The sequence below is a fragment of the Anas platyrhynchos genome, chromosome 23 (assembly GCF_047663525.1).
Source record: "Anas platyrhynchos isolate ZD024472 breed Pekin duck chromosome 23, IASCAAS_PekinDuck_T2T, whole genome shotgun sequence".
Lineage (NCBI taxonomy): Eukaryota > Metazoa > Chordata > Aves > Anseriformes > Anatidae > Anas > Anas platyrhynchos.
Window position 1 is genome coordinate 7,402,725 of NC_092609.1, and position 23,731 is coordinate 7,426,455.

The 23,731-nt window shown below is 35.2% G+C and overlaps 1 long non-coding RNA gene across 5 annotated transcripts in view; it reads left to right on the forward strand.

Annotated features, from left to right (window-relative positions):
• LOC139999342 (uncharacterized) overlaps positions 1-23,731 on the forward strand; it is a 56,606-nt gene that overhangs the window by 13,052 nt on the left and 19,823 nt on the right. For 2 of the 5 annotated variants that reach the window (XR_011804734.1, XR_011804733.1), the window contains exons 1-3: positions 5,536-6,079; positions 12,722-12,771; positions 13,341-14,735. This is a non-coding gene — a long non-coding RNA (uncharacterized lncRNA). Of the gene's footprint in view, positions 1-5,535; positions 6,080-12,721; positions 12,772-13,340; positions 14,754-16,307; positions 16,916-23,731 lie in introns of those variants that run through there. The other 3 variants (XR_011804735.1, XR_011804731.1, XR_011804732.1) reach the window with 3 other exon arrangements.

The following is a 23,731-nucleotide window of genomic DNA, read 5'->3' on the forward strand; positions in this document are numbered from 1 at the left end:
AAAAAAATAGCCTATCACAGAAATATTTTCCTATTAAAACTTTATTAACAATATATCTTCTTATTAACAGTCTCTTATTTAAAGAAAAGCAAACAGACACTATATATATATGTTTATAAATATGTTTATATATATATATAGTGTCTATAGATATATAGATATATATCTATATATCTATATATCTATATCTATATATAAAAACAGTAATGACAAAAGAGCCTCACAACATTTACATCCATATCTTTGTTTTTTTCTTCTTCCTCTTCTTCTGAATGTTTGTGTAGAGTCTGCTTCCAAAGAAAAAATGTTGATGGCTTTATTTCCTCTTTCACATAAAAGGAATATTTAATGCAAGAGGCTATCACTGAAAATTGCAGGTTCTGACCATCTCCTAAATTCCTGGTTTTATGCGTGTCTGAGTATTAAAAAGAGTAGCCACTGGGTGGCTGCTGTGGTTGAGAGAATAATGAAATTCTTTGTAATGGTTATAGCATGACATTCTCTTTCAGAGTAGAGTGCTGTAGTGGATGAAGATCTTCATTTTCTTCTGTTATGGATTGTCCTATCATATAAAAGAATGCATTTTATGTGATATAAAAGTATCTTTAAAAATGTATTGGAACTCTGAGAACCCACTTGCAAGAATCTAAATGATTTTCACTTCATTCTTGAACACGGCTAAGTGCTTTAGTTGTTATTACTGAATATGATTTCATCCTGTAATTAAGTAATTCAGTGTGAGGCTAATAAAAGTTGTGTTTTGCAATTTGTGCATAAGAACAACAGAAAATATCATGAGAATCACCTTGACTAATTTTAAATTAATGAAATAACATTATCTTTAATGCTTTGCTGAAAGCAATTTGCAAATTATGTTAAAAAAACAAACAAACAAACAAAAACATAATGGGAAAGAGTAGTTTGGGGGTTAAATAGTAATTAGTAAGATTAGAATAGTAAGACGGAAATAAAGGATCAGTGCCTTAAAAGATGTCAGGGTAAAAACTTCCATTCTCTAGAAGGACATTCTTTCACTTAAAAAGAAAATTTTGGGTGTCTAGTATGGAGGGGGACGGTAAGCTGGTAACAATGTCACTACTAGCAAAGACTGGTACTTGGAACAAATGACAATTATTTGCTCTAACGAGTAATTGCCCAAGATTAGGAAAGGTGCTGGGGCTATATGGGTGAAATTATTTTAATCCCCTTAATAAATAAATAAATAAATAAAAGTTAAAAAAGAAACAAAAATCACTTCAAGATTCATTTAGAATACCTGACTACAAGGTAACATTCAACGAAATCAAGCTCTTCATGATGGATAGATTCCACTGCAATAGTGTAATCTTCAAATTGAGAGTGGAAAAATAGTAAAAGAAAGTGTCAAAAATGAGACTTCGGAAGAAATAATGAATTCTTTTAAACTAACTTAGTACTTAAGAAGAATTAAAAAAAGAAAATGGCAAATGTAGTAAAAATAGCAAAAGAGTAATAGGAGAAATGGCAAGGGAAAAAGGAAGATATAAATACTGATAATAGGGATAACCAGATATGTAACTCCACTGAAGAATGGATTTGATTATTAATTAGTTGTGGTCAGCATGCCACTATAGAGGTGTTCGTGTGGAATGGGGGAAGTCTCATAGACATAGGAACATATGTCTAGACATAGGAACTTGATCTGCTTGAACCCCAGCTCTATAGGTTAACTAATGAAAGTAATTACAAAAATTAAGATGATGTTCAGAGAAAATAGAAAGGAAGCTAAGATGTGTGGTCAATAACATTTTTTCTTGAGTCAGTGAAGTCTGGAAGAGATACTAAGGAATTTCTGATGAGGTAGTTTTTGGAAACTGTAGATCTCTCTAACAGTATTAAAGGGAAAAAAGTAGATAGGAGTGTTCACTCTAGTCATATATGACATTTTAGCTTTCTAAATATGGATTATGGGGAAAAAAATGGTAGTAATAATCCAAGAGCCTAGGTACTGACATTCAACCAGTATCTTCATTGATTTCTTTGCCATGATAAATCTGATATTGAGGATTAAGAAAAATTTTAGGAAAAAACAAAAGAACTTTAGATCCTATGATTCTTCATTGATTTGCTTTAACTTAAATGGGTAAACAGGAAGAGATCTTTAATGCCCTTGGTTTTTAAAGGGCAAACTCAGAGAAATGAAATATTTACAAATACAACACTGAGGAGCCCAAATACTCAAAAGTGAGACATAAATTCAACATGAAAATTTGTTTTTGTTCCCAGAAATGTAAGTTGAAAGAGGGCCTGCAGCTGTCTGAGGAGTACTGACTTCCAAAAGGGTAGTAAGGAAAGAGGATGTGAGAATCCCAGAATCATAGAATGGTTTGGTTTGGAAGGTACCTTAAAGATAATTGAGTTCCAAGCCCCCTGACAAGGGCAGGGACACCTCCCTGGTGCCCAAGGACCAGGTTGCCCAAGGACCCATCCAGCCTGGCCTTGAATACTTCCAGGGGTGGGGAAGTGTTCCACATCTTCTCTGTGGGTAAGTGCATCCACAGCTTCTCTGGGCAACCTGTTGCTGTACCTCTCCGCCCTCAGAGCAAATAATTTCTTCTTTATATCTAAACTAAGCCTCCCCTCTTTAGGTTACTCCTTGCCTGTAAAGCAATTCCGTGTTTCTCTTAGATAAACATTATTTTACCTAAAGTTACTTAGTAATGCACCAGGAATTTATTCAAAATAGTATATTGCTTTTTGTGTGTACTAATATTTCTAACTAATTTAAAATTTATGTACTTCCTTGCAGTAAACTTACGTTTTGTCTTCTAATCTTTTCTAAATGAAACATATTTGGTAAGGTGTCACTCTCAGCTCTGTTTCCAAGCAAGTGTTGGAAATAGGTGGAGAATTCATTCAAAATTTTAGTAAACTGCACCAATTTTGTGATTCTGGAGATGAATGAGGTTAACATTATTTAAGAGAGAACATGGTGAAAGCAGTATTGGACCATTTGCATGGAATTGCTGAAGTGCCTAAATTCTCCATACAGATAAGAATGTTTGAAATTGAATGGTTTTCACACATGCCAAATAGTGTATGCATGACTTCCCTGCTTAAATGCTTTATGCTTCCTGAAATTTGGTGACTTGTTGCCTCTTCAGTTGTAGGTAGAATATGTGTTGTTCTAAGACATTAGAAAACAAGAAGAGAAATTATTTTTGTGCCCTTATTTCCTTTGTTGGGGAAAGGGGCATAGGCCAGTAAGATTCTGAACAACTGAAATGTTAAAGCTTGTGGGCGTTGCAAAAAAATGACTACATATATAAGTCTTTGCAACTGTTTGGAGCTGCTTTTATGAAAATGGTAATATACAATGAGAAGTAGTCCATGGAAACTAGTGCCTAGAACAAAAAGCCAATGTATTTTTTCTTTATTATATAATGTTCAATTATATGTGCCCGATAGCCATCCTGTGCAAAGAACATATCAAGAGCTTTAAACAAAATCTGATTATAGTTATATTCAAAGCTATTAGAATTGATTTCAGAAAAGCTCTCCATAACATTTACAGAGCCATTTGCAATTCTGGCTATAGCGGTGGGGGGGGGGAGGGGACAAAGAGATTGTGGTCTCCTAGAGTACACAAACCTTTACAAAATCTTTTCTTACTCTTTGCTCCTATGAATCTCTGTGGTCAGTAATTCTGAGAAATTCCTTTGTTACCATTAAGATGGCCAATCCTTTCAGTTCTCTGAAGTACACTTGTCTAAAGCTAAACCCGTAAGTATAGACTATGTTAGAGGGAGGACTGCCATTTGTCTGGAAAATAGGAATTAAACCTGTGTTATCCTCATTGCGTTCTGTTAGGGTTTCTAGAAAAGATAGAAACTGCAAACAATTCAGCTTGATTTCCATATCTGTGTGGACATACAACAGGTCAGGTGCTTGGTAATTCCTTATTTTGTAGCTCAACCGTGCATACGAGAGAAACTGACTTCTTACCAAGAGACACAAATGCATGATGTATCTAACTTCAAAACTGCTCACTCAGAATTAATTTGCTGTTTGCTAAGAAATGTGCAGATGCATATGGAGTTCTTTGTCTTTTTTTTTTCCTTTCAGTGCCATGAGCACTAGGTTAATTGAGGTGCTGGGTACTATCATTTAAATGTTAAAATTGCATTGTGGTTATCTTCTTCAACAAAGATATGTGCCTTGATGTAATAAACTTGGCATGATATTTAATTGTTTGTAATAAGTGTGGTAAAATCACGGTCATTCATATTTTACAAAATCACAGAATCATCTAGGTTGGAAGAGGACTCCAGTATCACCTATTCCAACCTCTGACCTAACACTAACAAGTCCTCCACTAAACCATATCACTAAGCTCTACATCTAAACGTCGTTTAAAGATTTGTTACAGAAAATGTCCAGTGCCAATCCATTAAAAAAAAAAAAAAAGTAATAAAAAGGTGTGCTTGTATATATATGTATTTAATAGTGGAATTTTAATTTGCAAGTGTAATTATGCAAATACCCAAAATATATTTGAAGGCTTTAAACTTATGCTGGCTTCGTATTTTTATAGCAAACTTTAATCTGAAAATAGACACAGCTCATAGCCTGTTAATACAAATATATCTTCATCAGTATTAATTTATCTTCAATCCATCCATGATTCTTTTTAATTTTATTGTCCACTTCCCATCCCACAGTTAGAAAGACATAGTCTAGAAATGAAAAATTGAAAACAAGTGGTCTGGAAATTAAAAGTTGTGCTTAGATTGATCATAGCAACTATTAAAGAAGTTTCCTATTATTGTTTTTAAGACGTTCATGAAAATTTTAACTTCCATGTTTAAGGTTTCCATGATTTGTCTACTGTAGCATGCAGTAGGCAAGCAAGCATATTGTCCTTATCATTCTGCTTTCTCCTGAATAGGCAGAAGGCACGGTACAAAAACATACCTGGTACAAAAGGCTTGACAAGCAGAGATAAAACAAGGCACTTACAAAGTTATAAGTTGAGAAAAGTAGTATTGCAGTAAACTGACTGCTCCACCTGATCCTCCTGTGCACATTGGATTACTTGCAAACTAGCTGGATGCAGACGTTCTGTGTCTGAAGAAACAGATTGTTCTACCATTTTCTGAATTTGTATTGACCATGTCTTTCATCTTCATTTTATGACGAGATCAGTTGACTGGACTTAAAAAGGTCTAGGAGCTAATGATTTACCTTGAAGGCTTTCCATCATAGCTGTTTTTTTCCTGGTGGCTACAGCCTGTTGCCTTTTTTTTTTTTTTTTTTTTTTACTGCTTATAGTGAATTGAGCGTCCTGCCCTAGAAGTGAAGAATGGGAGATAGTTAGAGAAAGAATGAAGTGATAAACTGTTCCCTCCTTGTCACATTCATCCTGGTTTCCTAATAAGGGACTTTTTAAAATTGAGCCTTGCGCTACTGTGCATCAGGAAGAGATCTAAGCAACCAAGAGGTGACATACATAGAAGTTTGCTGTGGTAAGTGGAAAGTTTAAATTCGTGATTTAAACTTTCTGGCTCAGCTCTGGCCAGCAGCCAGAACCTTTTGGAGCCGGCCGGAGCTAGCTCTGCTCTGACATGAGGCAGCTGCTGGGCTCTGCTCACCCCTGCAGCCAAACCCTTACCATGTGTACCCAGTACACAAAGCTTGGCTGGAATGCTACAGTACAGTTCCAACAATTCATAGAATCACAGAATGGTTTGCATTGGAAGGGCCCTTAAAACCACCTGGTTCCACCCCTTCTGCCATGGGCAGGGATACCTCCCACCAGACCAGGTTGCTCAAAGTCCCATCCAGCCTGGCCTTGGGCACTGCCAGGGATGGGGCACCCACAGCTCCTCTGGGCAGCCTGTACCACTGCCTCACCACCCTCATAGTGGGTGAAATTTGTTTAATGCACTTCTTCACAGATTTAGTCTTAATTTCTGAGGATTAAAGCTACAGCTGCCTAGAGGAGCCTGCTAAAAATTGATCAAGGGAACTGTCATCATCTTTCTTTTTCTCTTATGAAGTATGTATTTCTGTATGGACACCATTGGCACACAGAGATGAGGTAGGAATGGAGCACAGATGTGTTAAAACTTCAATTAAAAGCAAATTTCAAGCCTTAGGAGAGGTGATACTTTGGGATAGGGTGCGTGTGTTTTTCTTTCTTTGTTTTTCATGAAAAGCAGATAAAAACACTCATATCCTTATGGACAGTACTTAATAAGTTTATCTTTTTATTTGACGTGAGGGTATGGAACTGGATTTAATTTTTTTTTTGACCCATACAAGTGACTGGAAATTTTGGTACAGTTGCCAGAGACAACATCTGATTTTTTCACTGGTCTCTATTGCAAATTATATTTCCATCAGAGTACTTTTCATGACGAATTGTTCATGAAAATGATTTCAGGAGGTAGAGCACCTGCTGAAGTCCTGCATTGCATATTAATGTAAAGGCGACAGGTCTTGCAATTCTTGTGTGATGTTCAACTCTGGCAACATGCAAACTGCTTTTTGTTAATGAATTGTGCTAAGTAATGCTTTACTCTTTTATGTATGTAATTATTAATATGTAAATTACCAATGCAGGTTGGCAGTTTGGCAGAGCGAGACCTTTTTTTATAGTTTGTCTTGTTTAGACTGAAGAAAATCAGAGGCAGTTATGGAAAAAAAAGGGAAATGGCTGAAATATATAGTTGCAATAGTTGTAAGCTGTGAGTAGGCATGAAACATTAGTTAAAATACATTAAATGTTTACTTAGTCAAATAGTGACTTCAGTCATGCAACAGAATGGTTCCCTGCTAGTTCAATAAATCTAATGAGGCAAAGCAGTACCTTTCCTGATGTTACTGGTTTACAGCCATTCAAAGGATACTACAGTGAGCAAATGGCTACTTCATTTCTTGATGCCAAGGACATTTAGCATAGCTAATGAGGGACCAAGACAAAAAAGGCTGTAAACTATTTTTGACGATTGGAGCTCCTGGATTAGTGAAAAACTAAGAGTTAAATCTCGGTGTCTGTTGCAGGAAATCTGTGCTTTTGGGTCTGTTCTTGTTTTAAATATTTATTGCCATATGAAATCAGGCTATGTCTAGCAAAAACATTGGAAGACTTGCAGAGAAGCAGGATCCAGAAAGATTAAAAATTTGGGCAAGTGCTTGGGTTATTGAAAGACCAAAGCAAATTTTGTCTGTAGACTTTCAGACTTTGGAAAGAGTTCAGTTACTTTTTGTTTGTGATTGCTATTTTCTGTCTCTTAATGAAATAAAATAGAAATCCATGTGTTCATATGAGATGTTAATTTGCATGTAATTATGAGAAATAATGATTCAGAACACTTCGAATCAAAAACAGTGATAGGATTCAAGTTTCCATAAAAATATCATCTTTAAGTGGTAGTTTTAATTCCAGGTTCTTTGCATTTCAATATGAAATATAAGACTTTACATCAGAGATTTTACATTACTTTACAAGCTATGTAATAAGTTGTAATAAAAACTTCCCATTTAAAAAAAAAAAAAAAAGAAAGAAAAAAAAGAAAAAATAAAGATAACCAGCTGATGCATTGCCTGAGTACATATTTTCTCAGCCATTTGCCTCATTTTATGTACAGCTTAATATGTATTTTCTCTCTACTTTGTCTATAAATATATATTTTCATATCCATAAGAATATACTCATGTTCTTAGTAAATGAAGGCATGCTTTCAATAAATTGAATGTCCAGCTGGCTGAAGATTTAAACAGAAAAAGGATACAAGAAGATATTTGGTAGATAAACATGTTCTTGTTTAGTCTTTTTTGATACTGATTGTTTAGAACTCTGAGTGCTTGCTTATGCTAGCTTTGGGCTGTTCTTCAAAAAGTCAATCAGCACAGTCTAGATGGTGGCTTTGATCTTTGTTTTTATATTTGTTTTAAGAGACTAAAAGACACGAAATTTGTGATTACATGGTTTGTGAGATCATCCCCCCCTCCACACATTATCCACAGATGGTTTAAGGGGACTAAAGAAAGGCTGCCCGCCTGAGGTTTTGACATCTTCATTATAGTCCCAGCAGGCTACTTTATAAACATCAGCATTTTTGCAGTTGTTCTTGCAGGTGCTTAAAGGAGATTGTGGCCTTTCACCTAGCATAATCAGCTTCCTTTTATTTCACAACATTTACTATTCCTTTGCATAGCCTTATTGTTTTTACACAGTGCTCTTAAAGGAAAACTTAACGAATTATTCCAACACCTGCTTGCCACAAGGCAAACACTGATCTTCATGTTAGTCCTATGAGAGCTTACCACAGCCTCCCTAAGGCACATTTATCATGCAACTAGACGTCATCAGTCTCTGAAGGAATGTGATAGTGACTTGCTTACTTTCACATCGTGTGTCATCTGCACTGTGCAAAATTTACATTTCTAAACTTTGTATTTTATAGTTCAGTAAATAATAAAACCAAATTTTACAGACTTTTGGCAGAATATTTCTTAGGTCCAAATCCTTACATTTTAAATCACCTAAATTATGCTTGCTGCATTTGTCTGTTGCTTTTATGCATATCATTTTCCCATGTTTCTAGTTATGCTTCTCTATGCTTTGGATAAGTGGATAAGTATGATAATCAAAGTTTGTTTGTAATTTAAAATATTTATCAGCATGAAGAGTGATGCAATCCATTTTTTCCAGATGTGCCAACCTATGCAAAATAATTCTGTTGATCAGTGAGGATTCCTGATTATGTTCAGTGAAGGAAGATAAATGAGAAAATGCTGATTCTTGGATCACTTCTGATTCAGAGATAATAAAAGACTTTTGAAACTTTTTTGTCTGTATAGCGACTGATTCATAGGCAGCCCTGTAATAAAACAGCAAGACCTTACCATCTCATGGGTGGGTTTTTTTTAGCTGTATAGATGAAATATGCTTATGTGGTTTCAAATGAATAGGCAATTGTCTCCACTAGAACTTGCAATGACTTGAACCTCTCTGTAGAGTCTCAGTAGGGAAGACAGATTTTGAAACGTAAATAATCAAGTAGGAGATCGGGTTTGATTTCACAAGCTAGTATTGTGGTCTCTGTGTTTGTAAGTAGTGTATTTGTTAAATGGTAAAATTAAATGCTTGGTTAGTTTGTTTTGTTGTATTAGAGAGCATGAACAGAACAACTGAGGCAGGTTTTGCTCTGTTTCTGCGTATGAGACAATTATAGCAATTTGTAAGAAATGTCAAGCTTGAAAGTGTTTGCTTACTTGTTAATAGCAGGTGATGCTCGTAAGTTATGCATCCTAGAAAAGGTGGATAACACTGTTGCACACTGTATTGGGGGGGTGGGGTGAGAGAGCGGTTGTGGTGTTTGGCTGCCTAGCACAGTAGAACCACCACACACACACAGATTTAAGGTTGCATGATAAAGTGGGCTTCTTTATCTAGCTGTCTCTGAGCATACATATTTTAAGACATAAACATGCTTTTCCATGAGAGTCATCAGGGGTTACAGGTGATTTCAAGGAACTCAGAAATGTGCTGTATGAGAATAACACCAGAGGGATCATTCTGTTCAGAGAAAATTTAAGAGCAGGAGGTCTAGAATTTAATCCGTAACTAGAAAGTAGAAAATAAAACATTAGATACTGCAGACTGTAGGTCAACTTTTGTACAGCAAGAACAAGAAAGGTGGATGGCTTGAGAACTTCATTTTTAGCGATAGACTTGTCTAATCAAGAAGTCAACAAAGTGACAAAAACAGGAAAAATAGAACAAATGGAATGTACTTAAAATAACATGATTTTGAGAACAGCAACAACAACCAAAAAAAAAAAAAAACACAAAACACAAAAATGTGAAAGAAATTATTTAATTGCCAGTGCTAGAATAATATACAAGAATTAGATTTGTTTATTTATCTGCTTAATAACAAACTAACTAGAGAAAAAAACTAACTGAGAGAAGGAATGTTTAGCAAATTTGTTTCTCTGATGAATGAACAGGGCTATAGCCCTGGTAATGGAAGTGCTCAGCATTGCTTTTTTTCAAAGTTCAGCTTTGAATTTTAACTGAATTACTCTGGCCAAGCCCCCAGATAGTTGATCCCCAGTGTCTCAAAAGCTACAAATGAACATGATCAGAGATCTAGAAATCTTTATCTGCTAGGTACAAGTGAATGAATTGCAGCTGCTTAGTCCAAGAAGTTTAGAAAAACTCTGAATATTTAGAAACATAGATATTTGACCATAAAAAAGTCTGCTACACAGAGAAAGGTGTCCATTTCAGATTTGGGCAATGTATTTTAAGATATGTAACAGATATAAACTGAAAGAAAGAACTTCAGACAACACTTCAGGAGAAAAAAAAATATATATATAAAAGTAATGGAATCATACAGGAATGGGCTACATGTGTCCATGAGTTTTTAGAGTTTTTCCTACCAGAATTCTAGAAATATCATTGTCAGGACTATCTAGAGATACAGCTTTTCCTGTCATAGTGCTGAGAAATGAAGCATGTGAAATGCTGAGGTCCCTTTTAGTGTAATGTGAATAAGTAAGTGGCCTAAACCAGAATGTTTTCTAACTAGAAAAACTTTTTTTTTTCCCTTGAAACAAAATTGTTTCCATCTTTGTGAAGCCATAGGAATAATAATAATAATAATAATAAACGAAAAAAAATCAAAAATTCAAAAAATTCAAAAGTTCAAATTGTAGTATACCAATATTGGATGTGTAATTCCCCAAACTCAGTCATATCATTTGAACCCAGGACAGTGTAGCAAACTAAGTGAGTTGATTCTTGTGAATTGTTTGTTCATTGTTTGATTTGTTGGTTATTTTTTAAAATGACTTCAAGCTTTGGAAGTCAAGATTAGAGTCTTGGTTAAGTTATGAAAACAGGTTTCAAAAGTGATTTGAGAGGAAGTGCAAGTGTGGTCATGACAAGTTGCAAATTTTATTTTTATTTTTATTTTTATTTTTATTTTTATTTTTATTTTTATTTTTATTTTTATTTTTTATTCATCTTGCTTTATTAAATGTTTCATTTTCTTGCTTGAATTCATGTCTGTGTGCAATAATATCACAACATAATTCAGTTTTAAATTTAAGTAGTTTCATGTTACTGCTGTCCTTGTATTTTATGTAACAACTCCCTCTTTGCTAAGAAGGTTGTTGAATTAAAAACATTAACAACAGAGAAATGACACACCTCCACATTGCAAAAAGTAAAGAATATCTGTAGAAATCCTGAACTTGAGTTGTTTGTCCTGTACCCATACCATGAGTGACAAAAGAAAATATGCCATTCAATATGCAGAATTCAAGAATGGCTGACCCTTTGTGTAAATAGGACCTCTTTATTCAGGCCTCCAGAAATGTAAATACACTTAACCATGAGCAGAAAATAGATTTGCTATTCTGAAGTTTGAAGTGGCCCTTAGCATATCGCTCACATTGTTGAATTTTAGTTATTAGCTATAAAATTTAAGCTTTGTAGCATGATTAACACAAAAGGTGCCATCTACTGCAAGGCATAAAACTAATTCCTAGTTGCTGCCATGATAGAATAAGGGATGATAGAATAAGGGATTGATCAGTGAGATTCTTGAAGACAAGTACTGTGGGAAGAATTATTTTTTCATGCATATACGTGTTTGTACATGCACACACACACAAATTTATCATGAAAGGATGCTTATATTTTCTGAAGCAAAGGATTGTTTGGAAGTATTTATTTTCTCTTAAAAAAAAAAGCTCAATATGAATTTGAAATGGCTGTATAACTGGCATAATTCAGCAGTAGTCTCAGTTTTAAGAGAATATAATTCTTGCCTTTAAGAATATAATTACATTTTCAGTCAAAATAAAACTGAGTGCATGTGTAGAGTTTAGAAACAAACAATTTTGTTTTAAAATCTTTATTATGAAAGCTTTGTTAGCAGCTTCCTAGTTGAAATTGTAGCAATATTTTCAATTAAAACAGGATTCAAATCTTACTGTTTCATGCTTCAATGACATTTGACAGGAAATCCAAAGTTCCAACATGCTAGATCTTCAGAAGTGTAATGTATTTTCCAGTTAAATTTATTTTTAGTAAACTATTTTCTCTATTAGAAGAAAAAAAATTCTTCTGTAGAAGTTCACAGTGAACTCACTTGTGGATTTCTGGAGGTCTGGCATAAAATCTCATGCATATCCGTATTCATGTATTTCAGGTAATCACAAAACAAGCTATAACCACATTAATAAGCCAGTAGCCATTACTTTGCATGTGCAGAACCTTTTAGAAAGGTCTTTGGAGAAAGGTGTTGCTAAGGCCTTCCCTTCTGCCCACTGCCAGGACCACAGCTGCAGAGATGTCTCAGATGGTTTCCAGGAGGCTGGCCCTGGAACAGTGCTCTCCTGCTTTTGCAGGATGCTCTTTTCTAAGCCAATTTAAAATGTGTCTACAACCTTTTCTGCTGAGAGTTCGAGACATCATCCTCTTTTGCTTCTTAGTCTCTTATACCAGGTAGCCTATAATTCCCTGGAAATGGGAGTAATAACTCTCTTCATGGCAGACTAGCTGAGATTTACTCAGACCCTGCTGTTTGAACAGCTACTGAGGCCTCCCACAGTGTGAAAAGTGCATCTCTGCTTGCACAGTGTGTGACTGCCATTTGTGTTTCCATCCATGTTTTATCCTCTTCTTCCTTCACTTATGGCCTCTGTTGCTTTACAGACTTGGGAGAAGATGGCAAGAATAGTTAAAAGAAGGGAATTTCAGGCAAGGTAAGTTGTATTTATTAACTCAGAGGAATGCTGCGTTTCTTAAAAGAAGAGCATTAGTTACTGCTTTCACAAGGGATGGCCTAGCAATTGCACCAGCGTCCTATGCCAGGCAATAAGACCTTCAGAAAGGACAGTTTCTGAGACAAATTGGGAGGTGTAGGAAGACACTAGCTCAGTATTTGTAAATCGTTGTACTCAGACTAGTTGTTCACTGGGGAAAATACTGAGTAGAACCGAAAGACAAGGATTAGATTGCCTTCTGCTTCCAAGACTGCAAGTAATAATGTCATTAAATGGACTTGTGAGGAAAAGTTGATGTTAAGTTACATAACAAGGTTCAGGTAAAGCTTTCCACAAGAAGTTTATAGAAAAGAATATGCTAAGCAGATGCTGTTAGTATGAAGTATTAGTTGTGGTGGTGATGGGTGAAGATTCGTGAAGAATGACTGAGAGAAATGAAGCAGAAACAAAGCTTATTTTTATATTGATGACTACAAATATTTAATGATTGTTATTCCATTCCTTCCCCAAAATGTTTTCAAAAAACTAAAGCAAGCTATGGTTCTCAGTTTCTTCTAGATGATGATGATGATTTGATGAGGAGAGCCAAAACTTTTAAGATTTTGACTTTAAATCAAAGATCAAGAAACTTCCTGGAAATGAAGAAAAAGGAGGAGGAAAACTAAGAGATATTAAGAGACACAAAATGCAACAGGGAAAGATATATTGAATTTTCTGTGCAAGCATAAATTCCTCCTAATTAATGTAAATGTATTAGAAAACGCACTAAGCAACAGTATTTGTATAATAAATACTGCTATTCTTAAGCATTTTTGTTAATAACAGAAGTAAAACAAAATTCTGTGGTAACAGAGTAGAAGAAATGAAGCTACAGAAATAATAAATTTCCCTTTTAATTAGTTATACATGTATTGGTGTGGAGTAAAGAAGAGAGCATTGCAAGTTGGATTTTTTTTTCCCATAACTTTATCATTTCGGTTTATAACTGAAGGCATATGTCCTTTACGCACCGGCTTCCTCTTTTGTGTGTTCTGTGTTACTATGTTGCTGTTTTTAAAATGAAGGTATGTTTATCTGGAAATGCTTGAAAAGTAACAGTACCTTTGAATAAAATTGAGTAGTATATTCCAGGGGAATTTTCTTCAACAGTACAAAGAGACTGTTTCCAGCAAAAAAAGTTGAGAAATGAGATTGAACTATCATGTCAGTTGATGTCTGTGCAGAGTGAATCTGCTTATTCTGTGTAAATGACTGCAGAGGTAAGGTTTTCCAAGTTAGGACAGCATGATAGAATCAAACTCTTTTCAGCTGATGGGGTAATATAAAAACAAAAGCCTACCTCATTCAGATTAGTTTTAAAAGATAAAGCTTGAAGTGCACAATTGTAGAGCAGATTCTCACTGTCTAATTCAGTGGTGAAATCACAAGACTAGCATGTTGGGACTTCCCAATTATCTTTCCACATGCACCTTGTCATGGCCAGCCTAGGTGGCAGTTCCATGAGCAACTCTGCCTTTGGAGCCAGCTGGGGAAGTGTCCTGAGAAGGGACTGTGCAGATAAGATGCTTCATCTTCTGGCATGCTGTGGTACAGAGTTTCCTGTTACACATTCACCATACATGCTCAGTGCATACTGTTAACAAGATTTAGAGATTTCAGTACCTACAAAGTGCCTACACTTTATTTTATGTAATAAATTTATCTAGCAATAGCTCTGATTTGGTAAAGTGTTTATATTTAATTAGTATTAATTAATATAAACTAGATTATTTTTAAAATGTACATTATAATTGAAGTAGATGGGAAAGTATGTAACAGTGAAATCTTGTGACATTCTCTTGACAGAGCAGTGAACTTTTTCATGATTTGCTGAATCATTGTATTTTCAGTTCTGTCCTGACACAGCAATATTCTGAGGCTGATTATCATTACAGCTACTGCTGGTAAGCACAGACTTGGAACTTGTGGTTCTGTGGCATAGATGACTGCGGGAGTGATATGAAGGACCTGTTCCCTTTTTGTTGCTCATTTCTAGTAATTATGGCTCAAAAAAAATTCTGTTCTTTCCAACAGGAAAAAAGACAGATGTACCCTTCATTCCTTTTCATTCCTTTTTAGTGATATCTAAAAAGAAATTCAGTACTCTGCAGTAAAGTGACTGTGGACTGTTACTGTTTTGTCAAGTTCTAGTAATTCTTTGGCTTGACCCTTTCAAATATTCATAATAAGTGTTTTTGTTTGTTTGTTTGGTAGTTATTATTTTGCATATACATGTATGTTGATGTTTTATTTTTTAAATATCAGGAAAGCATATAAGTTTTTGGTCGTATTCCTGTTTCAGCTTTTTGCATTTTACAAGGTGAAGGTGAAACTTTAGTAAGGTAGAACACACTTTGATTTAGAAGATATCTAGGTTCTACAAAATGCATAGTGTCTGTTTATTGAAAGATGGAGTGTAAGCCTTCATTTTGCTTCCAGCTGTCTTATGATGAGACTGTCTTCAAAACAGTGATTTGCTGGCTGAGCTGACAGGAGACATAAACATGCATAATTATTAATGAATAATTAATAGAGATAAATGCACACATAATTATCTGTAATCTGTTCTTTGAACATGGATCCTGCTTATAACTGAAAATAACCACCCACCTTCCCTAGAGTGTCATAATCAGTTATTTATGGTGCTAGTAGAGAAGGACATACAGTGCCTTGGGTTATAGTAACACTTATAGTGGGTGGCTGTGATATAATATTTATTAGTACCTTGTGATTTTCACTGTGACAGAGAGGAAATTCAAATGGGTCTCTTAATACTTTCTGGATTACCCAATATTCCAGAGGTAGTGGGGATGGAGAGGTGTCATAAAATATGATTATTCCTATCCAGGTTACTCTACAAGCTGTATCATATAGCTCTGTTGTTAACATTTTATCAGCTACTGTGGCCTTAAAACTAAAAATTCACATCAAAGCACTGGTTGCATATACTATCTCCTGTGAATTTTTATTTAACTTTTTTTGTTGCTATTGGCTTGATGGCTTATGTTTATACCAAAGTGTTACTGCTATAGGTGTCAAACAGCCCACTGCAGTTGGCCCTTTCTAACACAAGAGAGTATGCTGGCTTCTTCTTCAGAAGAAGCGTTTCCATGAAGCAAGTGGGTCCCTTCCAACTCAAGATATTCTATGATTCTATGATTCTAAGTCAGTAAATGTCCATATCAGAACTTTGCCCTCTTGCTAATTGTGCATACAGACTTATCCATCCAGACCAGTTTACGTAGCAATTTTCAAAGATTTCTGCTGGTTTCTTTTAGTTACAGATTTTATTTTCATTGTAGCTGATTATTCTAATCATAAAAACTTCCTATTGCTTTTTCTCCATACACATATTCAGTCTGAAACATAATGCTTTTTCCATATTAATGCATTAATTTCTATATTAATGCATAAATGTCTCGAACAGCTGAATATATAATTAAAAAAAAAAGAACATTTTTTTTTTTCTCCCTAAGAATGACTTTGGAAATGAAAAAGTGACTAATACTCAGATTCAAGATTGCCAGCTAAAGAAAGCTCAATTATCTCTACCTCTCTGACAGAAGCCATTTTAAACTGATCAGTGTGAATGCCGACATCCAAATGTACTCATTTAAAACATCTACTTGTTCATCCTAAAACTATATTTAAACTTTTTGTTTTGTGTATTATACTAGTAGTTCTAGTGATCTTACAGATTTTTGTTTGTTTGTTTATTTACTTTTTTGCTCCTCAGCTGTATGTGTATTAAATATCTGGAATTGTCAGACAAAATTTTCCGATTAAATTCAATGCAAAGACTAAGCAAGTAGGATCACAATTTAGTGTTTTTATCTCTAAAACAAAGAAACTTTCTCCTCTGTAAATATGTAAGTATAATGATTCATATGGGAATGACATCCATTATCTTAGTCAACATTTCACATATGACAGAAGAACAAAATTATTATCAAGGCTAATTGCTTTTTATTTAAAGAGATACACCTAAATATTTATATCAGTACTTACCTCCTGATTCTCTGCTGTTGTTTTATAAATGTATGTAGTTATGAAAACAACAAATAAAGCTGTTTTCTAGAATATATACAATCATAAGTGCGTAATTCCCAGTATACTATAAGGTCTTTTAATTTTGTTTTATTGTTGTCAAATACCACATATGTTTTGAAATCCAATAGCAGAAATGTCAAATTCTAAAGCAACTTTGCAAATTCATGGTTTCACTTTTGGTTTGTTTTACTGGGGTACCCTAATATTTCTTTTAACTAAATGAAGAATCTATTTATCAAAATACATACACTAGCTGAAGGATACCTTACATAAATACTAATGGCATCTGAGAGGGCTTTTTTTTTTGCCTATGTTATTGTTGCTTTGTTTAAATTAGTCAGAGCTATTTAAATTATTTTGAACTGGTAGTAGCATAAAATAGGCCATAACTTGAACGAGTGTGTGCTATGGCAAAATCACAGCCTTTGAAGACTGTGACACATTTTTTCAGCATATACATCCATCTGGAAAACTGGGGTCAATCCTTTATGAATTATAAATGAAAGCAGCTTTAAGTTTGTACAAGATCTACAGCTGTACTGAACGGAAGTTAAATCACTCTCACTGATCTGAAGGAGCCTTGCAGATGGTTTATGCCATCCTGCTATAAACAAAATCTTGTTTTTCATCCAGGAGGAAAAAAGTCAAGCTGTTTTCTTTGTAAACAGATGGAATCAGTTCAGTAAGGTTGGAAGCAACCAACCGCTTAGTTCCACCTCTGCAACAGAAGATTGGAAAAGAAAAAAATTGTAATCTAGGCTTCTCAACAAATAGGCATGTACTTAAACTTTTTCTTTAAAACAAATCTGCTAAATTTAGGTGTAAATGTAAGGAGAAAATAGTTTCTAATGTTCAATATTCAAAATCTTCTGTGCCTGCCATAGCTGTCGATAATATGTCTTAGAACCTTTTAAGCTTATGTACAGGTCACACACAATTAATTATAACAGTGCAAAATGAATCCTGAGTAAAGGATATTAAACTTTTGAAATGTGCTTCTTTGAAACTGTACCTGAAGCAGGTGCTGCTTGTAAAGCTATGTGTAGTATCACAGGTGAATGATCAGTTGTGGGACTGAAATTTACCAATTTCAGCATTAGTTTAGGCAGCCAGGCCTTTTGTAAATTCTACTTTCCAATGTTTTGGGGTACTTTGTGCCGCTTAAAAATCAGAACCATCTGTCATTTAGTTCCTTTGTCTGTGATCTCTGTAAATTGTTAGTGGTTTCTTTCTTAATGATGAAGATGAAAACCAAAAAAATCCTCTTTCATATAGTCATGCAAATGCTTATTCTGGTCATAGACAGTGATAGGAGAAAGCCACAAAAACACCTACAAAGCCAACACCTACAAGCTATTGTCTGTTGCCTTAGTGCACAGTTGATCACTTATAGTAAACAGTTACTTTGATCTCTCTGACAAATAGAAGATTATCCAAAATTCCTGCCAAATTGGACTTATTTTTTTCTTCTCTACTTTATCTCACATCTCATAGAGTTGCAGACTATTTTAGTTTGGAAGTGACCTCTAGCAGTCATCTTGTCCAACCTGCTGTTCAAGCAGTGCCGGCCACAGCAGGCTGCCCAGGACCATGCCCAGTCAGCTTTTGAAGATCTCCAAGGAAGGAGACCCCACAATCTCTCAGGACAACCTGTGCCAGTGCTCTGTCACCTGTACAGCAGAGGGGGAATATTACTTTTGGTCTGCACCAGCCTTGTCCCTAAGTTTGACTGTTTTGCTCTGAAAATTAGTGTGTCATTCAAAAATATATAACTTGCTTCATTTACAGTGACAGTCAGTAGATAGAGAACACGTGATGCTGAACAGAAAGTAAAGAAGCAACAGCATGTAGGTATTATGTCAGTGTCACAAGGGAGCAGATAATGCAGGAAACTGGGAGGACAGTGTACAAAGAATTTTCCATGCAGATTTTTTTCTGTATACCTGGGCAGCTGGTTTGCGGACCCTTCCAAAAAATTGGCTAGGTCCATGCAAAATGGAACCTCAAAACAGTAATCAATACACAGGTTGTCCGTGTTTTCTAAAATGTGTATGAAGGTTTGAAAGCTTGCAGTAAAATAGCCATCTTGATGGGGTTATTTATGGTTTTAAGCACAGCTTCAGATGTAGCTGAGGGAAGGAGATAAGGTGGTGTGAATTTTATATCCACCCTGAAGCTGAGTGCAAACCTTTGCAGAGAAAATTTTGTAGAAAATAGAGGGAGAACAGCGGCATAAATTTTAAAGCCCTTTTAAAATCAACTGGATAATCCATTATGTTTGTATGGGTACTGAGCCAGGACATGGCCTTTCTGTTTCAGAATAATTGGCTCTATTTTTCCGTAGTGTTTTGAGAGATATATAAATACATTTTTGGAAGTGAATGCAGCTGAGGGGAACCTTCATCTTCTCTACTCAAACTATAGCAGGAACTTGGCAGCGCATGCTCCAGATGCTGTGCATCAGTATCACTTGTAACATCAAGGAATAAGTGAACCCTTGATGCCCATCACTTCTATTTTCTGACAGTGTCTGTTCTTTTTTTTTTTTTTTATGCATGTGTAGCACTTGATTTTATTTTGTTTTACAATTGTTATGGCTGCTCTGCAATGTACTGTAGCTGGCTAGTAATCAATCATATACATGTAATCTTCTGTTTTCTTTCCAGCAGCAGTTCAGCAGGTTTTTTTTGTTGTTGTTGTTTTGATTTTTTTTTTTTTAACTATTTCCTTTCAACTACGTGTGCAGTTTCTGTTAGCAAAAATAAATCAAAGTAGGCCTCAACACTTCCAACTTCAAAGGCAAGAACTATATTTATTAGACTGGCTTTCTGATCTCTGTCTATGAACCCCTGGAAATGTGTTTGATATGCAAGCTAATAGGGTAGTGTTGGTTGCCGAGTTCAAAGCTCATGTTTATGATTGCCAAGGGTTGGCTCATATATTTTGTCTTTCCAGCTGAAGGAAGAGTGTATATTTAGTTGTAGTTTGTACCACTGGAAGATCATCTGAGTTGCTTCTCGAACAGATCTGTTTTTATCTTGTCATTGGCTTCTCATTGTGCTGAGCTGAGACAAGTATCAACAGCCAGTGCTTATCAGTTGTGATCAGATAGAATAGGCTGGCTTCAAAACGGAGTTTATGGTAGTAAGAGGAAGAGTTGTGGGCGTGGTAGAGGCTAGAGATGGACATAATAGGAAAGAAGTGATGAAGATGGCTTTGTGAAATATAGTCATAACATTTTTGGTGAGCACAAGCTGAAAGGCCCTTTTGTATCCAGTCTCACCTGCTATTCTGTGATTCAAGGATCATTGTTCCATTGAGATTACATGGACATTTTTGAGAACTGAAGATAGATGCTATGATACATCTGAGGCTAAGACCATTGATGACAGAATGATTCCATCTGAAGAAAATTCCTATTGCATCATTTTGAAATATTACATGATGCAGGGCAAAGTCAAGTGCTTTAGGCCAGTGTCATCTCCTTCCTTCTCTACCCATGGAAAAGAATAAATTAATTTTTGTTTGGGATACAGCAGATAAAATATCTTAAAATCCATGTTGTATCAAATTCTGTGCAGGAGTAGAGAAAAATGATGCATTTTGAAAATGAAGAGAGGAAATAATATCTATCCAAACATCATATGTTAGAATACAAAAGCACTGAGAACTGCCTTTAAATACTGTTAGAAGTCTTCAACTCTTCAGAGTCTGTCCCTGTGGTCTTGCTGTAACACCAATTCAAGGCACAATACAGGAACTTCTATATTTCCATCACATCAATATGTGTGCTCCTACAGTCCATTTCCATAGTACCAAACCTGTAAGTGGAAAAAATTATGTCTTTGCTGGGAATGTTTGCTTGGACTTGTACAAAACAGAAATCAGAAGTATATAATTTGGTCTCTGAAAGACATCTTGTTAACTGTCATATTCAAAGCCAGATCAGTTTAGATTGGCTTGTTAAGTGAATTGTCCAGTCAAGTTTTAATATCTCCAGGGATGGACATATCATGAATATATGGTTGCTCAGAGCGGTTGACTCTTTTTCCAGTTGTTGTTATCTGAGTTGAAAATGATGATTACCAAATATACATATAGCCAGTGGAAGCTGCTATTGTGACTGTCCCAAATTAAAATACTAATTTGTCACATTCCATAGCAGGGCTAGTAGTGTAGAAGTATACAGTTGTATTAGCAGAGATTAAGACAGCTAGCAGGCAAGAATCCGTGAAGACTTCAAGTATTTTAACGTAGTTTCCACAATTTGGAAAGGGTTTTCAGTTATCTGAAAGGTTAGTGACTGCAGCATAAGTGCACTGATAATTTTCAATAAAATTTATTTATTTTTTCTGTATTCTGCCCCAAACCAAAGATTGCACTAGCCCCTTTAGAAGGTTAGCTGGGAAGTTCAGATGCAATCATTTGATCATGTTAAATACCATTATTTTGACCACCTTCTGCTGTCAGTCTTTTGAGAAGAGGAAAAATTGAAACAGAATATGAGTTTATGACGTTTCATATTCTGCTGTTTAAGTCTAGCCTGGCAAATATCCACACAGTCCATATTGGACATTGAGAGTCAGCAAACAATCTACTTTGGTTGTGAAGGTGAGGCTGAATTCTTATGTGCTTCATCTTTTTTTATTCCTGTTATACAAAGGATGAACTTACACAAGAAATCAGTAGAAGAATCAATCAAGTCATTGGTTCTGTATCCAAAAGATTTCAACAGGTAAAAAGTCTGTAAAATGAAATCTTTGTCAAAGGCTGAGGGTGGAAAAACTTGTTAGATGCTCTAAAATGATATGGGGCTGCTTATTGTTGAATGTAACAAAACTGCACTCCAATCTGTTCTTCTGTACTCTGAAGATTTAGAACAGTAATTTATTTCTGTAGGATAAAATACCTCATAATCTGCATAGACCAATATGAAACCTGGTGCCACAGGCCTGTATCTTAGCCAAGTTTGCTCTTCTACAGTGGAGGTCTAGGGTAGATACTGTCCTCAATCTACTTGCATAGATTATCTATCAGAAAACAATCCAGGTCACTTCATTGCACACATTACATTTTGTTTTGTTTTGTTTTGCTTCTTAATAAAAGTAGTTGGTAACTAATTACTCATGAAATAGACAGGCAGGTAAATTAATTTTTGAAGTCAGAATGACTTCAGTGTGCTGAAGTGCACTAGAAAATCGAGGTACCAGCTTGTTTAAATGAAGCAAACACTGACAAATAGAAAAACCTTTTTAAGTATGGGTAGGACTAAGGGAAGATTCTTTCAAGAAACATGCTTAAAAATGATTGCAAAAACAAACAAACAACAACAAAAAAGCAAACAACAAAAAACCCATCCTGTTCACAATTTTATGTTTGACTTTTACACATCATTAAAAATTTTCCACTTGAAAGATGAGAAGTGTCAAATTAAACCATAACAGTCTGCAAGTACATAAATACTGAATCCGTATGTGCAGATACAACAAATACATTAAAAAATACACAACTTCAGAAACTTGTAAAATCTGTGGTTGTTTTTGTTTTTATGGCCCAGGCTTAGTTTGTATGGGAAAGGAGAAGCCATTTTTCTCTGTCCATTATTTACCTCCTAAAAGAAAGAGAAGAGATACATGGTTTGGGGGTACTGTAAATACGGTAAGAAATTACTACATTCTAAACAAATCAAACGGCTTCTGTGCAGAACTAACTCACTAATCTGACTAGTCCTGTGAGGTGCCTCAAAATAGCAAAGCCTTTTCAGCCTGTTTCATTTTCATGACAGATTTTGTGCTTCAAATACCTTCCTATACTTCACACTTCACAGATTTTGCAGAACTTTGCACCTTCTTCAGGCATTGAAGAAGCAGGTACAATTCGTTCCCTTTTAGATATTTCTTGGCTTTAACTAGTTATTGAAGACAGATTCTGTAAACAGTGTGGGCATGAAGAAGGAAAGGGCTTAAAGAAGGCAGGGCAGGGAGGAAGAGAGTAATGGTTCTGGAAATGCTTCCTTGTATGATGACAGCAGCTTCCTTTCTGTAACTGCCATATTAATCATAAGATTTAATTTAATAAAGCCTTGATAGTATATGTGGAAAAATAAGGATTACATCATAACTTTTATTGCGGCACAAGAAGCAAGAACCTTAGCTTAGCTGGAAGGAGGGAGAGCAAAGTCTTGCTCTTCTTCTTTTGAAAGAAGAAAAAAAAAAGATTCTGGAGGTGAAAAGCCCTACTCTGTTTTAAGATAACACCTAAATTTGGAACTTTTCACATAGTATAATAGTGGTAGATTCAGATCCTGAACAGAGGAAGATTTAGGAACAGCTTAAAAACCAGCTTGTTAGAATGTTCTGATGCACACCACAGACTGCTTTTCTGACAGGGTTGCAGACTGTTACTTCACTACCAGCAGTTTTCTAAAGCTGCAAAAAAAATTTGGCTTTTGAATTGGCCAAATTCCATTTAATGTGAGTAACTCACACAGAAAATGGAATACCAGACATTTTTATTCATTAATTAAATGAAAGACTTAATCAAAAAAATCTTATGTTATCTGCCTTGAAACATCGGAACTGTAGCAAGACGGTTAATACCAGTACTGGTGACAGTGTGATGTGTCACTGGTTCCTTTTTAGGGTAATTTTGACAAAATAAAGAAATCAGAATTATTAGAAGATTGGAAATTATTTTTTCTCTCCCTTCAGGGGGAATAAATTGAATCACTCTGCCAGCAGTTCTCATTTAATTTCTAAAAAGATTTGATGCCCTAAATTTTGTTGGTGAGCTGTGAATAATTTATGAACCTTATTTATCCTGTGCTTTCTCATGTAAATGGCCATCCAGA